The sequence below is a fragment of the Delphinus delphis genome, chromosome 18, assembly GCF_949987515.2.
Source record: "Delphinus delphis chromosome 18, mDelDel1.2, whole genome shotgun sequence".
NCBI lineage: Eukaryota > Metazoa > Chordata > Mammalia > Artiodactyla > Delphinidae > Delphinus > Delphinus delphis.
This window is the reverse complement of record NC_082700.1, coordinates 17,439,086-17,457,499: the sequence shown is the minus strand read 5'-3', so window position 1 is coordinate 17,457,499 and position 18,414 is coordinate 17,439,086. Positions and strand designations below refer to the sequence as shown.

General features: G+C 49.9%; 1 long non-coding RNA gene across 1 annotated transcript in view; it reads right to left on the bottom strand.

Annotated features, from left to right (window-relative positions):
* LOC132413880 (uncharacterized) overlaps positions 1 to 1,492 on the bottom strand; it is an 85,175-nt gene extending 83,683 nt beyond the window's left edge. The window contains exon 1 of the long non-coding RNA XR_009516845.1: positions 1,176 to 1,492. This is a non-coding gene — a long non-coding RNA (uncharacterized lncRNA). The remainder of the gene's footprint in view (positions 1 to 1,175) is intronic.
* Positions 1,493 to 18,414: the final 16,922 nt, after the last annotated feature.

Genomic DNA, 18,414 nt, shown 5'->3' with positions numbered 1-18,414 from the left:
GAGTGTCGGACCTTTTGAGCGCCCACGGCGCTCTCGGGACGCGGCCGGACTTGGCCTTGACCGCTCAGGGACCGTCTCCGCCCCCTCCGGAGCTGGGAGCCGCAGGGGGCCGGCACAGGCCTCCGCCCTGCGCCGCCTGCTCACACAATGGGGCGCGTCGGGAGAGGACGGCCTCGGCACCCGCTCTGGTCCCAGGCCCGGGACTATGGGCAGCTGGGGAAGCAGCCAGGAGCTAGGGCGATAACGAAAACCCCCATCTCCCCTCTGCCCACTCCCACACTTCGAAATGGCTGCGGCCGCTGGTTTGGGGGCTGGGGGAGTAGGGCTGGGGGAGGGAGCGGAAGTGCCACCCCCTGCAGTCAGGGGATAGTGACGTCACCCCTACTGTCGGCCTGTAGCGGGGGCGTCTGCCCGTCACGTGACCCCAGCCCCCCCACTCGCAGCTGAATCCCGCGCGCGCGCGCGCGCTCCCTCCCCCAACCCCTTCTCCCCAACTTTCGCCCTCCCCGCTCCAGCAAGCCTGTCAACAGCGCCAGCTCCGCCCCCTCCCCCGCGCCCAGTGTAACCGCCACGGCGGCGCGGCGGGCGCTCGCGCTCAGGTCAGGGCTCCTGGAGGAGAGCATGCCTTATGTCCTCACCTAGCCCCCAGTTCGCGCTGGGTGCGTGGGCACCGGAGCCAGGGTGTGCGGTGGCGTGCGGCGACAGCGCTTCTCCGTTCAGCCCTCCCACAGCAACCGCAGGACGAGGTGGAGACGCCAGGTCCGAGCTCAGAGGGGGCGAGTTGTGCTCAGCAGCCTCCAGGTCCTGGCACGTCTCCGCTGGGGGTCGGCCCCCAGGCGGGAGCGGCAGCAGGGAGCCAGCCGTCGACCCCCTGCCCGGCGGCGCGCGCCTCCGCGGCGCTCCCGCCTCCACTCTCCCTGCCGCCTGGGCGGCGCACGCTACTCCTGGCTTCCTCGCGGGCCGCGGCGCGGCCACGGGCTGTACGACGAGGGGCAGGCGCGGACCATCTCCTCGAGCCCCCTCGGTCACCCCGCCGTGCACTGCTGGGGTTCCAGATTGGGTGGCTGTCACTGCTGCGCCTCGTTCCATTTTTTTCCCCCCTCAATTCTCTTCTAAGTAGAGGCTTGGGGGAGGGAATAGAAAACCCAGTGTAGAAAGGGGCGGTGCGGACTGACCTGTCAACGGCGGAGGAGGAAGACCCCCGGTCGGGGCGAGCTCTCGAGCCCGCGCAGGGACCGGAGCCCTGGGTTCGCGTGGAGCGGCGCGGCGCGGCGGGCAGCAGCTGTGTCTCAGCCAGGTGTCCCCTCTCGGCGGGGCCCGCGCTGCCGCGCCCGCCTCCTCCCCTGGCGCCGCGCTCCCCGCCCCATCGCCAGGGACCAGGGAACCCCCCAGCTCGATTTTTTGTGCAGTTTCAGCAAAGCTCCGAGGAAGTTGGTCCTTTTGTTCCACTATTTATAGATTGCGTCAACATTGCGAAAAGGAGAAGGCGGAGCGGTGGCCCCTCCCCCTCCCCTCCCTCCGCCGGCTCCTGGGAGAGAAAAGCCCCAGCACACGACCTAAGTACACAGCGCGCCAGCCGCCTGCCCGCCTCCGGCCTTCTGCTCGCCGCTTCCCCCTCCTCCCTGCCCGGGCCAGAGCGCTGCCAACCCCGTCACGTGCCCGCCCGGGAAAACCAGCTCCCCGGGGCTCCGCGCCGCCCGCCAGGCTCCGTGGCGGCGGCGGCGGCGGCGGCTGCCTCGCTCAGCTGTGCGCCCAGCTCGTGGGCTCCGGCCGTGGCCCAAGCGTCGCGCACAGCGTGGGCACCCGCACCCTAGTCACTCGGGGGGGGGGGGAGAGCCGGGGTCCGCCACTCCTGGATGTGCTCACAAGCCTTCCGTGCTTCCGCCCTCCTCCCCCACCCCGCCCAGTCTCGGGAGCGCCACCGCCCCGGCGCGGAGTGTGCGCGCGTTCGGGCCTCGCTGGGAGACAGGGGCCTGACTTGTCCTTCGCGCGGCCGCTTCCCCAGAAGCTGGGATGCCAGGCCCCCGCACGACTGGTTGTGGGCGGGGGACTGAGGGACGCCGGGGTGGCTGGCGGCAGCTCTAAGGCTGGCCGGCGGAGCGCGGGAAGTACGGTGCGGCAGTGCCGAGACGCGCGGAGACGCTTTCCCTCCTCCGCAGGTGCAGCGGGGCGTTGCGCGAGCTCACTTAACTGCTTCCCGGACATCTGCGGACCAAGGAGTTTGCAGGCCTGAGCTACAGTGGGGGTAATATAGTTTTTGAGGAGTTACTGGAAGTTAGATCTGTGACAACAACATTCGAACTTTTCTTTAAAACCTGATGACGAAATGATAGGCCCCGCCATACGCCCCGAAATGAAACTGAGCTCCCTTGCCGGCCTAAAGCCTCTGTTCCTGAGCTCGATGTAAACAAGGAGGGCGGTAAATACGAGAGGAAGGCCTTATTTTAACAAAACCAAGTGCAAGTAGCTGGTTTGAGTGTAATTTACCTTCGCAGCTTCCGGTCATTTCCCTAAGTGATTTATTTAGATCGCAGTTTAACTTTACAGAGTCGGAATAAAATAATTTAGCCCTTCAGATCACGGGTGGAGGAAAGCCCGGGCTGAGCTGGGACGAGTGCAGGAAACGCGTCGGACCTTTCCGGGCAGCTGGACAGTGTGGTAAACAGTCTGGAAAACTTACGTTTTTTTCTAAAGAGTTTGGAGAGACTTTTCCGTTGCACCCCTCCGCGTTCGGGCTCAAGTGCAGGCCGGGGGTGGGGGCGGGACTCTGCATGGGCCCTTACCCCGAGCCGTGCTTCCTGGCCCTGCACTGGGAGCGTGCAGTCCTAGGGGAGCTTTCGCACGGGCCACACGGGGCAGCAGCAAGCCTGCCTCTATTTGAGAAACCTTTCCAGGTTTGGCTTTTTTTTTTTTTTTTTTAAATAAAGGGGGAGACCTTAGGCCATGGGTTCATCGATGTAGGATACGTGTGCTTTGCTCGCCATAAAGAGGGAGGCGAGATGAAGAAAAGCGAGCCTGTGCAGTGGTTGCTGGGTTTCCAAAGCGCAGAGCTGAGTGGACCGGCAGCAAATGGGACTAGGCGTTAGTGCCCTCACACCTGATGGTGCTCTGGGCCTGGTGTGGGAGCCGGATCCCGGCTGTCGAGCCTTCTCTCTCGGTTTCCTTCCAGTTTAGTGAAAGGCCCCGGCCTCCTCTCTTCCCGCCTTTCTACCCTGCCTATCCTTCTGTATTTGAAAGGCACAGTCCTATGAAGGCGAATTCGTTTCCGCGCCAATTTTGTTGCATCAATATCTACAAATCACGTTTCTTTGCGCGAAGAAAACAAGCCAGGGCCACCTGGTTTTTCTCGCCCCTGAAAGGGACAGGGGTACCCAGGCCTCAGCCTGAACCTTCCCCTCCCCCCGGCCCGCTTCGGACCGAACAGCGGTGTACCCATCACTTTGTCAGGACACGCGCTTTTCACCCCTACTTTGTTCTTCTGCAGTCTTCCCAGCTGCGGAGAGAAGGGAGCGAAAGCAAAACGAAAGCACCCGGGGCGCATTAGTCGCGGCGGCTTCCCTGAGCGCGGCGGTGGGAGGCCAAGGTCTGGGGTCGGAAGGCAAGGGTGGGCGCGGGGGCTGCGTGGAAACCGGGTGGCGGGTGGTCCCCGCAGGGCCCCCGGGAGCTGCCGGGAGCTCCATCGCTCCTCCTCCCTTGGGAAAAGCCACCGCGTGTGAGAATATACCGGCCCCGAAGGAAAAGTTTGGTCTGGGTCTTGAGTTGAAATTCGAGACTGATTGGGACCGTGCGGAGGGGTCGCAGAGGCAAAGGATGGTGGCGCGGGCACGAGCGTTGGCCCCCGGCGGATGATCCCGGGGAGAGGTCCGGGCGAGCGGGAGCGCAGCGAGGGCGCGCAGAGGCCGCCGGGGAGTGGAGGCCCATGGAATTGTTACTCCACTGAGGTTGGATAAGCAGCCCGCTTCTCCGCAAAAACCAGAGTTCTACGCGGTATAAGGACTTAAGGGAACTTTGGTGACAACCTCCGCGCCCGCCCGCCCTCGCGGTAGTCACTGCGGGGACAAAGGCGGCCTGCGCAGACTTGGACGAGGCGCGGCCCGTGTGGGCGGCCTTAGCGGCCGCAGACTTTTTCACTTAAGAGAAGGATGAGTATCTTTATGAGGTGAAGGTAACCTCCACAACCACCCCTCAGGGGTGACAGCTACAGTCTGATCAGCTAAAAGGCGTCCTCGTTCCCCCACCTGCCCCCGCAATGAACAAACACTGGGAGATTGGCCTGCAAGATGCTCGCCCTGTCACTCCAGTACATTTGTGTAGCCAAACGCCCGAAAAGCCCCACCTTGCCCACATAAACAGCTAACTTTATTCCATTGCATGGTACCTTTCTTGTAGCAATAGCTGTGGGTTTTGGCAAGTGTTAAAAAATCATTTGATCCTAAATGAGTCGAATGTGGAAACATAGTTTTCTGTGCGAGTAGTTTGGGTTTGTGTTTTCTCTCACTGGCGCCTAATGCACGGCGCAGCGCATAGCTGTTACACCTCTACCTGTGCAGGGGCGCTTTCGCACCGCGCCCTTTCACTCTGTAAATAAGTAGACTTGGAATTATGTACATGTGTGCATTGTTTAGATATTGCATCTCTGGTTATTCATTTCACCGAAAGGACTCAAAAACGGCTATAATTTTAAAAGATGCAAAATTGAATTCTTTTAAGCGAATCTCGAGAAGGCAGTCTTGGTTTCCTGCTAATGTTATGCCGGTAACAGGCAGCAGCCAATCCCAGACTAATTTTGTTCGTTTTTATTCCTTCCCTCTTTACCACAACTGCAAATACCAGAAAGTTCTGTGAAAAACGTGGCCCACTCCACCCAAATTTCTTTATACAATGATGAGAGGAGACCTGCAGGTGAAATAGACCCGTAGGCTATTACTTTTGGAAAGACTCTTCTATTTCTTTAAAAAAAAAAAAAACTCAGCAAAAGCTATTTTTGACTCACTCAACAGACTGATTAAAATGCTTGCTTTCACCATGCTCGCCCTTTGGTTTCATATGTGGCCGCTGTTCTCACTTTCTTACAAGTTTTTCCTCTTGTAACTTATTTTCGTGAAACAGAGATTCCATCAGGTTATCTTGCTAAACTGGGCGTCTATAATTATGAAGTTGGTCTTTTCTCCTCCGCCCCACTTAAAAAGTACACACACGGCCTTGAAAGCCCGCAGTTGTCTTTATTTCGCACCCCTCCCCCTTTTCTTTTTATTTTAAATCTTCGCATTCGCAAATGATGCTTTGCCTGGGCTAGGTTCAGACTACAGCATCTAAAACGTTACCCGTCCGGGTAGTCCCTTAAGGCATCGAAAGCCCAACCTTGCGCAGGCCACTGGAACCCGCACCAGAAACCTTGATCTGGAGTCCAGTTTGGAAACACATCTGTGCTTTTCGCAGTAAAATGGTAACTTGCCCAAGCGATGCATCTGGCTTTAGATTTTATGCGGAATATGATCTGGAAAAGGGAACGCCTGTTTCAGGCGCGGCAACATGCCCCGCGCGGATCCCCGGGGGCTCCCTCCTGCTTAAGAGCGCGCGGGGCCTCGACCCGCAGGGCCTCAGCCAACCTCTGGGCGCCCTGGTTTGGGTTAACCCCACACTAGCTCTCTCCCTTCCCGGCCTCGCCTGGGGTCGCTCTCCGCGGCAGACGAAGCTTGTAGACGAGAGGAGAAAGTTGGAGACTGAAGATCAGATGTCCTTAAAGGGGCTGGGGAAAGGGAGAAGCTCTTCGCAGCTAGTGCCAAGAAACTCGGACACCCCGTGCTCGCCCCGAGGCGAAGAAAACTGTCCTGGGGGAGCACAAGTGTTCCCGAGACTTTGTCAAAGATTCGGGAGTCCGGAGGTAGCCTGTCCCCCACCCGCGCCCACCACCGAGTTGTTTCATAATCCCCTCTGGGCCGCCTTAGGTGAGGACCGGGCGGGGTGGCGTGGGGGTGAGGTGAGGTGAGGATGGCGGCTCTTCTCTGTTTCCCGCCCTCTTCGCAGCGGAAACGTCCAAGGGGTTAAAATGGCGCGGCGGAACGGGCTCGAGGAGCGGTGCCAGTGTTCGGCCCCGACGGGCGGGAGAAGTGGGGTGGGGGTGTGGGATCCCGGAAAGGGCTGGGAAAGCGGGGACCAAGGGGAGCTGTGAGGCAAGAGTTTCTGCTCTTGGGGGTTGGGTCCAAGGCAGTTGCCGGCGGTAGTGGGGACGGCAGCGGCAGCAGGGGAGCCAAGCGATGGTTAGTGCACGTCTTGGCCCACCCTGGGCAAGGTTATGTCAGGAGAGCGCTCTGGCACCGAGCTCTGGCCCGCGGAGAAGATACTCCCCCCTCGGGCTCTTTCCGCGAGCGGGGCTGGGCGGGCGCGGAGGGGCGGGCGGTGCGCCGCGCGAGCCCAGGGCGCTGAGGTCGGCAAGTCGCGTTCGGAGCGGGCGGCGGCCCTTCTCCGGTCTACGTGGAAAAAAATCATCTAAAAGAGCACCCCCTCGGCAAGCAGCCCTTTAGCGCCGGTAAAGAAGATAGAAAGGGACTCAGGGAACGAGGGAAGCTCAGTTTAGAACTTCCAGAGTTTCCAGGTTTGTCCAGCGAGTGGGACTCTTGATAGCTCTCGAAGAGCTGAGCCCATTTTCCCTTCCAGAACAAAACTAGAGGAGCATTCCTCCAGAGGAAGGCTGAAGTTCAGGCCCCACGTGGAACCCGAGCAGCCCCCGCCGCCTGACCTCGGGCTCGCTTCTCCCAGGGCGGCGGGGAGCGTCCTTTCTGAACCGCCCCGGGCGGGAAGCGCGCGATTCGGAGCGCGCTCCGCTCTGGGCCCTGCTGCGGGCTCGGACGTTAAGGCAGGAAACGCCTCGTCCCGTTTTCAGTCTCCCAGTCAAAACATTTGGCTGAATCTCGAAATAACTTTTTTGATAGTCCGGAAAAGAAGCACGACAAATGGACTCACCATCAGCCTTGCGTCAGCGAACCATTTCCCCTGGACTACAGTGAGATTGGTTTTTTCATTAGTTGCAGGAACTGAGTTTTTGATGATTTACCTGGCTGCTCAGGCTCCTGGGTGTATTCTCCTCCCCTCCTTTCCCACTTCATCTGTCAACTCCCTTCTCATTTTTTTTTTTTTTTTAAAGCTCCGCATACGCAATTGCATCGTATTCTTTGTAACATATGTAGCCTCTAGTCTAACTCAGCCTCTATCAGTGGTCAGCACAAGCCACAGTGTTTGCATAGCCCTTACAAAACGGGTCATGTTTTCGGTTCCTTTGATCCACAGAGACGAAAAAGTTTTGCTTTGCATTTCCCTCCCGCCCCCCCCCCCCACCCCCCGCCATCGCTTTCAGTGACAGTGCTCTCCTCCCAGTTACAAGTTCCTTCTCCTCCCGAGCAGTTCGGGATTTCTTTATTTTTACAGGGACTTAAAGAGTTAGGAGAAATTCACCGTGTGCTGACTCACCTTCACTTCCCCACCCCGAACCCCCCGCCCCAGACAGGATTAACACTAGAAGATGTAATCAGTTAAACTAACAGACTTTAATATCATTAAACATGGATCTCTCCACTAACCTTAGCAGTTACGTCACTTCGAAGAAGGAAGTAATAAAAACAAAATTCTTGCAAATAAAATAAAATTATGGAAGCTGTCCCTTTGAGGTCCGGATGCAGAAGAAAGTGTTTGGTCTTTTTAAAAGAGCTCTTATTGATAAACAATTATTAATATTAAATAAAATTTATAAAGCCAGCCCTATCAGGTTGTCTGCACATAGTAGGTACTCAATGAGTATTTAGTCTCCCTTTCTTCTTCCCATCCTTGGAATTTTGGCAGGAGATAGACTTCCCAGTGGCTAAGAAAATTATGCTCAAACTTCGCTTCTGGTTCATGTAATCTCCACTCACTCAGACAAAACAAAACAAAACAAAACAAAACAACCAAACAAAACGCACACACAAAAACCCCAAAAAAACCCTCACAAAATTTATCCAGGGAACTTTGATAGCTTATTAAAACTTAATGGAAATAGCTAGACAAAATAAAAAGTATGGTGATTACATACATATAAATCCGAAACACATTAAATTATTTCGAACTTTTCAGTGGCTGTAATAGGTAACCATTGCCGTTTGATTTCGTTTACCAATTTCTACAGTAAAAACGAAAATTGTGGGCTCCCGCTCACTTCTCGAGTTTCTGCTAGAGCAGCCTTCACCCACGCACTGATCTATCTCGACCTCATGTTTTTCATAGCGCAAATTTTATCAGACGCTATTCAGCTATCCACTTTTAAGACTTGTGCGCGCGCTCTCTCTGTCTTTTTAATTTTAAAAAATAAAATGAGAAAATAGAGAAGGAGGTTGTAGCACTCAGGGGTGGAGGAAACCCACCTGCCCGCTCCTCTCTCCCCGGTCTCGGACTCGCTGGAGGAGAGAGTCGCCGGGAGCGGCTTTGCGGATCTCGCCGGGTCACCTGGTCCAAGCATATTTTCTTTGAGGCCCGTTCGCAGGAGTAAACAGTCACGTCGTAGTGAGTTTCTTGGCAGCTTTGCACTGCTCTTCAAACAGCAGAGAATTATCGCACGTTCGTCTCCGCTTACAAGGCTCCTGCCTCAAACTGTCAAGTATTAAAAAAGGGTTTCGAGCAGCCCTTTTGCCCTTTCTCCTTCTAAATGACGAGGCCGGTCACGGCGGGTGACTTTGGCGTCTGCCGCAGGTCTCAGCCCCTTGGAGCCGGGCTGCCCCGTCGGCTGAGCGGGAGAACAGGGGCACCTAATTAGTCCGTGGCTCCCGCCAAGGTGAGCGCGTGGGCGCAATGCGCGCTTCGCGAGAGCTGCCCCCAAGTTCAACCCAACGCGCCTGAGGAAAACTTGGGGCTCCAAAGTCCCCTCTTTAGACAAGCGCCCGGAGGGGATCTTTGGAGAGACCTAGGGGCGCGGTCGTGGCTTCGGGACCAGGACTTTACTGTTTTGAGATCTATTTATCTCGTTCTAGAAAAATACCCCATACGTGAACCCATACGAATACCTCCCCGCTCTCCCCTCCAGTGGTCTGCAAGCCCCGGGTGCGAGCATGAATCCTGAGTCCCGCACCGGGTTCCCGCTCGCGCAGAGCCCAAGGCGGGCCGCTGAGGTCACAATAAGTTCAGAGCCACGGATCCGGGTCAGATTTGAAAAAAAAAAAAAAAGTATGTTCCAAGTCCGGCCCGGAGCTGCTGTCTGGGGCTCAGCCCGGCTCCCCCTCAAAATCCTTCCCAGAGTGCAGAAGTTGGTGATTACTTCGTGCAAACTGGACGTCGCGCTTGAAGGGCCGGCGGAGCCACCGGCTTGCCTTCGGGAGATTCCTGGCATCAGTGGGACCAGGACGTGTCATTATTGTTGCAAACGGAGACGTGAATGGAACCCCCATCCTCCACCACCCCCGCGGCCCGGAATAACTCCAGGGCTCTCTGGTTTGGATGTCTAGGGGTCGGAAGGGCCACGGCTCCCAGGACCCCTGGGGTCCCGATCGGGCCTCGCACCGAGGGGCGCGGGGCAGCGGGGACGGCTTCGCGCGCTGAGCCGGGGCCACCGAGCAGCGGCGGCCCAGGGCAGCCCACGCGGGTTCCGGCGCCGCAGCGAAGTCAGAGGCGCTTCCAAGCTCGGCCTGGAGCGAGGGGCGCGCAAGGGGAACCGCTTCTCGAGCTTCGTGGAGCAGGCAAGTTTGGCGGGGAGGAACTCTGTTTCTGAGGGTCTGGTCGGTCATAGGAAGCGCTTGGGGTGCGGGTCGCAGGATTCTGAGAGCTCGAAGCGGCCGCGCTGGGCCTGGCCTGAGCGACCCGGCGGCGCTCCCAGCCCAAGCGGCGCGGCGGTCTCCGCCTTCTGCGTGCGGGCCGCAGTCGGGCCACAGGTCGTCCAGTTGGGGCCGGCCTAGCCCTCAGGGAGGCCTCTGACGATGGCCGGACGGCAGGGAACCCCCAGGCCCCGGCCTAGACGCGGAGAATTCACAAGGGTATTTCTAGGCCCCAGCGGCCTCTGGTCAGGGGTTAGCTCAGAGTCAGGTTTCTGCTTCCACCAAAAAAGAATTACACAAGTTTTTCAGATCTGCAGTGATCTTAAGGCCGACTGCTTTCTTAGGAGCCTATAGGTATTTTTGCCTGTAGAAGTGAATTTGAGCCATTCCTCTTTCCCTCTTGTGAGCTGGTCACAGGCCTGGTAAAGATTTATACCAGGCACATTCAGGTCTGTGCCTCCTTCTTGGGACGTGGTGTGTCCCACACACTGCTGGGCCTGCGGGGTGGGTGGGGGGAGGAGGTCCTGCCCTGTGATGGGGAGATGAGCTTCCCTGCAGGACTAGTCTGATGGGGGTGAGAGGCCTACCTGGAGGACGGCAGGGGAGGCACGGAAAGGAGGAGGAGACAGGCCCTGAGCTGTGTGTGGAGGGCGGGAGGTGGTGAGGGTAGCCCTCTCCCTAAGAAAAAGAGGCCTGTGGAGTTTTGCTGCCTGGACTAAGAAGACAGGGTGGGTACGCCCAGTCTAAAGGTGGATGGCACAAGACTCCCACCTCCCAGAGACCAAACTAGGATGGCATATCTATATTTTCCTGGCTGTTCCTTCTATTTTAATTCTTTCCCATTTGTTTTCTGTTTACTCTTTAGTAAAGTGTTTCTGAAACTCTTGCCAAAAGGAGGTCATTCAGTTAACATATTTATTGAGAGCCCATTGCATGCCAGGAATAGGAATGGGATAATTAATAGGACGTTTCCTGACCTCACAGGGCTCACAATCCAATTTTCTCTATAGAGAAAAAACAAGGCAATTAAAATATGCTGTGAAAAGGGACACATGGGCTTATATATGGTGAAGTGAGCATGGCTGTTTAGGGCTACTTACAAGAAATTCAATATTTCTGGAACATAGAGGGGAGAGGACTGGGTGGGGGTGTAGAGAGACAGCCTTGGGTGATTAACCTGGACCCAAAAGAGGGGTTTAAAGTGTGAGCAGTGCATCATGGGGCCTTCATGGTGGTGGCAGGAAATGATGCTAAGGGGGGCATGGTGCTGCACTAGATCAGATGCCCTCTAGATTTCCCTTCTGGTGTTAAGATTTGAAGATTCACTTTTATTTTATTAAAGGATCTGGTATTCTGTGCTAGCATCTGCTGAGGCATGTATAGATTAAAAATATATATATATATATATATGCTTATTCTACCTACATGGTTAATATTTCACACCTTGAAAAGAAAAAAAGAAACCTAAAAACGAATTTAAAATATTTAAAAAAGAATTTTTGGCCGTGCTGTGAGGCTTGTGGGATCTTAGTTCCCCGACCAGGGATCAAACCCGGGCCCTCGAGTCCTAACCACTGGACCACCAGGGAATTCCCCTTAAAAATTAATTTTAAGAGAACTCATCTAGCAGAAAATTTTGTGAAGATACTGCAGTTAGAAAATTGACATTTGAGATGAAACCTAAAATAGTGAAGAAGATACTGCCCTGACCTCATGGAGTTTACAATCCAATGGAAGATACAGAGAAATAAATACAAGTTGTTCAGCATCCCTGGAATATAAAGGGCACCAGACAGGGCAGGCTTTAAACTCTCAGAAAGTCAGATCATGGGGCTGGGGCATTTAGCTCAAGGTAGCTCAAAGAAGTCCAAAGGAGAAATCTGGAGAGCATTCATAGGAAAGAGAAAGCTTTCATGGGTTGACACAGCCCTTATCCTCTCTGGAAATGCCGGTGCCTTCATGACATTTGTGAGTCTCAGGACTGCTATAAGCTAATGACTCTTCTCTAGAGGGACAAAGAAAAAGTCTTGCAACTAACTAGACTTTAAAAAATGTTAGTTTGATGTCTTAATGATTAATTATGAAAATACCTAGATGTTGTACTTTTAATTGGAACCACTGAATCCGTTTGTAGCATTTTGGTAGGGGCAGGAGGGACAATAAATTGAGTCCCTGCTGTGTTTCATAGGCACTTCACGTACATTGCCTTTCCTAACCCTCATAACAACTCCATGAAGTAGGTGTTTATATTTCTATTATATTTCCATTTTATAGATGAGGAAACTGAGGCCTAGTGAGTTTATTATGCAAGGTCACTTGGCGAGTCAAAGTGGCAGAGCTATCTGACTCCAAGTCTGTTCACTCTTCTCATGAGGGCTTTTCGCAACCCAGAGGGTGATGATCCTTGAAAAGAAAATCATATTAAGAGTGTTCACATTTGAGGACTTTCAATCCCTGTGGAAAAAATAGGGCTGAGTGAACTTATAGTATCCCTATAAGTTATTTTAGGGTTGCCAATATAAAAATTAAGGAGATCACAATAAGTAGGAATGTTTTATACAGATTGAATTCACACATGTGATTAATTTGTCTTTACCATCCTTGCTTGCTAGAAAATTTCAGAATAAAGAGATGCTGATGTATTAGTTTTGTTTTATTATACAGAAAAACATATGTATAGTCTTATATTTAAATGGAAACTCCCTCTTTATTTCACAGTTTGTAGTCTCTAAGTCACTCTCCTTGGGTTGTGACTGAATATAGCTTGTCATTAGTATGTAGACCATCTGGGGTTTGTGATTGGGGGAGGGATTATGGTAATATTATAATTTTATAGATTGATAACATTTGATAGGTAAAAGGAAAAGACGTTTGTGGGGTTATTTTTAATCCTAGGATTACGTTAATCAATCAATTCAATAAATATTTGTTGAGCACATACTACTGCCAGGCGAAGACAAACCGAGTCCTTGCTGTGGAGAGTGTGTCAGGAAGGAAGGAATACAATGTGTGCTCAGCTCCTGCTATGTGCCAAACACTCTCCTAGACGCATTTAATGCTTCAGACAAACCTGCTGTCTGTCCCTGTGTATAGAGTACATGCAAAAAAAAAGGGAGGCTCAGAAAATTTAAATAACTTGTTCAAGATCACACAGCTTGTAAATGGCAGGGCTCCAATTCAAGCGCGGCAATAAAGAGTATGCTTTTTCACTACAACACACTGCATTCTTGCCTGTGCAAATACTAAAAACTGTGAGTACTTGCTAGTCATTTTATCCTTCCTTGGCCTGTGTCCTCAGCTAAAACAGCTGGATAACTGTTCTTATCCTGTTTACCTCATGGAGCACTCTTAAAACTCAAACTGTAAGAAACTTTTTTTTAAAAAAGCTGTCCCTAATTGTTTAGCTGAATTGGATCTCACAGGAGAAAAAAACATATTAACTCTAATAACAGGTTTATTAATAGTAGTCTATTGATGGAAAAAATAGTTTAGTCCAGTAGGATCAGAATTTGATGAATTACTGCTGTTCTTTGTTTTATTAATTAATTTAATGCCAAACATTTATTGGACATAGTAGAATTGCACTGAGCCAGTGGATACAGCAACTATGTCAAGTTACTTTTCCAAAAGGGGCTTCAAATCTAGTGGGTGAAATAGAATATATAAACAGGTAAATAATGAAAATGTGCTATAACAGATGCCCAAGGTTTCTTGAGATCTAACAACATTCTGAGCCTCCCTCACCAAGGCTAGAATCTTTGTCTCCAAAAGTGTTTATCAAGCTAGGAGACACCTGGGCAGCTCGTTAAAAACATGGAATCCCACTTCACTCTCATATAATCAGATTTTCTGGAGGTGGGGCCTGACTCTCCATTTTAAACAAATTCTCCAATAGTTCTTATTCTAGTTCTAGACCAGAATTTGGGAAAAAGAGCTAGACCACTTGATTATAGTCAAGTGGCTTAAAGAAAAACAGTCCCCTGGTCCCTAACTGGGATGTGGTTATACTCTACCAGCAAAGGTTAAGAATTCAAACCCACTTAGGGAATTTGGTATGCTAAAGGGTGGGAAAGGTTGATGGGAAATTTTCAAAGCAGATGATGATAGCATACAATTATAACACATCATATTGGGGGGAGAAGCATTTGGGCTAATAGTCTTACCCATGAGTTAATTTAAAATTGTGAGTGGTTGCCACTCAACCCCAGAGCATCTAGTTGATTAAATAAGAGTAGAGGGCTTCCCTGGTGGCGCAGTGGTTGAGAGTCCGCCTGCCGATGTAGGGGACACGGGTTGGTGCCCCGGTCAGGGAGGATCCCACATGCTGCGGAGCGGCTGGGCCCGTGAGCCATGGCCGCTGAGCCTGCGCATCCGGAGCCTGTGCTCCGCAGCGGGAGAGGCCACAGCAGTGATAGCCCCGCGTACCGCAAAAAAAAAAAAAAAAAAAAAAAAAAATTGATAATAAAATAATAGGAGAGTAGAGAGTTCCAAACGTTCTTTTATTTTTTTAAGCCAAGGAATCTTTTATTCCAGTGAAACTTTAATGGAAGGCTGACACATAAAGAACTGCCGTGGCTGAAGAAAAGGATGGGTGAGGAAGAGGTGGGTGCCCTGAAAACCACAAGTGCAGCTGGGAATTCAGCAGCCTGTGAGGGATTTGAGCCAAGGACCAGGCTTGTGTTCCAAGCCTGGCACCATGTGGGCACATAAGAAGTGCATAGTGTTTGATGGCTTCTATGGACTGAATGTGTCCCACCCCTGCCAAATTCCTATGTTGAAACCTAATCTCCAATGTGATGGCATTTTGAAGATGGGGTCTTTAGGAGATGATAGCTTATGAGGGTAGAATCCTCATGAATGAGATTACTGCCCTTGTAAAATAGACCCCAGAGAGCTCCCTTGCTCCTTCCACCAGGTGAGGCTACAGTGAAAGGACTTCTGTCTATAGACCAGGAAGCAGACCCACACCGGACACTGACTCTGCTGGCACCAAGATCTTGGACTTCCCAGCCTCCAAAACAGTGAGAAATAAATTTCTCTTGTTTCTAAGTTACCCAGTCTATGGTATTCTGTTATATTAGCCCAAATGGACTACAGTGACTGAATGAATAAATGAGTAAAATGGCATAATTTCTGCTTCAAAATGTAATTGAAGAATGCAAAGCTTGCTAATATTTTTTTATCAGTAAAGACTAAAGTAAATAATCCATTTAGTGGCTTATTTTCATCACCAAATTCTTTTGGCCACTTATGGTCTTACTTGCCTTCTTTGAACATGAATTTATGAAGCATTTGGTCTTTACAGTCTAATTTCCTCCAGGACTGTTTCCACTTGACTTAAACAGGAAAAGAACCCAGGTGAAGTCAGGAAAACTGGTGAAATTCAGGCTGTTTGTTTTTGGGGGGTGGAGGTGTAGGATAGGACAAAAAGGAAGAAAGGAAACCATTTCTCTGTAAGAATGACATGTGATTAATTTTAAAAATAAAATTTATTTTTTACCTGATGATGAAAATAATATATTTTCACCGTAGAAAGTATGGAAAATACAGTAAAACACAAAGAAGGAAATAAAATTTACTTTTCCTATCATTACCCAGAGATAATGCTGTTATTGATGTCTATCATTCCAGTCATATCTTTATACAGTATTCTTTTTTTTCAAATTAGGATTACATCCTAATGTGTTTTTTTGTTTTTTTTTTTGCGGTACATGGGCCTCTCACTGTTGTGGCCTCTCCCGTTGCGGAGCACAGGCTCCGGACGCGCAGGCTCAGCGGCCGTGGCTCACGGGCCCAGCTGCTCCGCGGCATGTGGGATCTTCCCAGACCGGGGCACGAACCCGTGTCCCCTGCATCGGCAGGCGGACTCTCAACCACTGCGTCACCAGGGAAGCCCCCTAATGTGTTTTAAACTTGCTTTTATCATTAAATAATATACATGAATATTTCCTATGTCATTATTGTTCTATAACATCATTTTAAAATTTCTACATCATAATCTATGGAAGAATATACCACATTTTGTCAAACTAATTTCTTATTGTTGAACATTTGGGTTATTTTCCATTTTTTCACTAGTATGAAGTGTGTGACATTGAGTATCCTTTAATCTTTGTGTGTGTGTGTCTGTGTCTCAGTATTTATGGTATGTTTATTTTTTAAGGCTTTTGACCCTCCAGAATGGTTGGACTCTTGCTGAAAATGGATGCAAGTTCTTGGTCCTCACACTGCAATGACCATCTGGCTATTTATGATCTGTACTGGTTATTTGACAGGGAGCACACCACTTTCCTAGATTTGGGAAGGAAGGGAGGGTATTAAAGCCCTGGGTGTAGTGTAGGTATTTCCCAGATATTTGCAGTTAAAAAGCTATCTCAATATTTTGTTTTTTCTTAAAAAGCAGCATAGTCTGAGGAAGGAAGGCTGATTAGCTGGCTCCATGGCTGCAGCCTCATGCCTGCAGGGTGTTCTGAGTGTTTTCTTCTCCAGAGCCTCATGGTTGTGCCTAAATGAGACATTACCCAAGAAGAACCTCCGCCACCATGACCACCACTGCTTCTGAACTGAGTCTGTCTTTGGCTATAAATTTGCTTTGGAGACTTCTCTAGAAGTTAAATTTGTTTGTGTGGAGGCTGAAACTAGTCACTTGCTCACATGTGTAATATGAGTCACATTAGAATAAAGATCTAGGATGGTGGTAAATTGTTCTCCCTAAACTGAATCAATAATGGCAGTGGATATTAGCACTTATAACTTACAAATGATATCTTTCCCAGTCCCTCTCAGTTCAGTCTGGGTTTGACTTTTTTTTCATGACCTATACACGAAGGGTGTGTGTGCGTGCGCGTGCGTGCGAGTTATTTTGGAAATTTTGAACAAGATTTCCATATGTTATTGTGGTATACTGCTATAACCAAGTGTTAATTCAATACACACACACACAGACACACATACACACACATACACACACACACACACATTACTCGTTTAGGGAAATACACTGACTTCTCTTGCTCACAAAACTGAAAAATTGGCAGAATCTTTAACTTGTAACTTGGCAGTATTGCAATTTACAGGCAAGGAAGGCAAGCTAAATTGGGTGAAAATTGTTTGAAAAAAAATTTTGAGTCTTAGACAGTGAAAATCATGTGGCTGAGTGTGCACATTCGGATGTTTTCTGCCTGATTTTTAACCACATCCATTGGCACTGCCAGAGGCAGTTAAAGCTTCCCAGTGAAGACGTGTGATGTCCAGGGGAAGGTGTGGGGATTTATGGCTATCCTGTCCATGCTGTTAATGTTAAAATGACTGTTGGTTTACTTGTTTTGAAATATTGATTAGGGAAATATGAAATGTGATTTTATCGAGCTTCATAAATCCACCTTAATTATGAATTATATAAACACAGACTTGGGGGTTGGGAGGTCAAAATCAGACATGTTTGCAGGCCTGAGCTTTTTCTGTGGGTTCCTGGAACATTCGTGGTGACTGAGACGCAGCAGGAACCTGACAACGCTAAGAACAGGCTTTCTCTTCTGAATGCTGGGGGCTTTGAAACTGTCTTCATAATGAGGGAGGATTCATAAAGTAATGAAAAGCTGTTTCCTTTTTAAAACGTTCAGACAGCAACACAAACATCTGGGAATTTATTTAAGTACTCTGGTTCCCTGAATTACCCGTTTCCTTAACATATACTTTACTTAGTTTTCCGAGAGGGGGTAAATTTCCACTTTGTGTTTTTCCCAGTTCAACCGTGTTAGGCTCCTCATTTTAGCATTTAGTTTGCTTGATATTTAAGAGTACAAAGTAAGGCCCTATCACTCGAGCTATGATTTGGGGGGCAAGGGGGACTGGGATGTTATCAGGTGTGTGGGGCGAAGTGATTTTTGTGTGGTCAAGTTTCATTACATTATAGTTTCACATAAATCAAATAAAGGAATAGATGGCTAAAAAGATCTAGTGTATCTTTTAAAAGATCATTAAGCAACAATATTTTGCTCAATACTTGAATTAAGCAAAACTTCCATTCTTTTCTCCTTTTCAGAATTTAATTCCTCTTTCCAGTTTCTGAAGTCATGAGACTTCTCTTTCTTTCTCTTTCTTTCCCTCACCCTGCAATGTCTCAAGTGGTGAAAATGCATGTGTGGTGAAGGGAGGTGGGGAGTCGTGGTCAGAATTCCCAGAAAGCTAGGATGAGAAGACCCAGCTTGATTTCTGCACTTGGAAAATAGTTTATGTCTATTTAGGGATGCGAGATCCGGATGGGTATAAAAGTCGGGACATACTTAAATACTTCAGTATGTAATATCAGATGATGAGTCAGTGCAGCATTTATAGCTTCCTGGGTTGTCAGTGTGGTTTGGTCTCTTCTTCTGTTTTACTTGTCATATTTGTAGTAGGTAAAGTCAGTGTGGTTTTAAATGTTCAGGATTGGGCTATTTTTAACTAACTGGACAATATTATCATATGTGGCTTGCCAGTTTATAATCAATTAAAATATGAGAAAAAAATATGAGATCTATTGATTAGCATGACTATACTAAATAGAATTTAATTTAGTTGATTTATTTAGTAGGAATTTTAGGACATCACAGTTACTACTGTGAACTTCAATGGCTTAGAAGCAACAGTTGTTACTATG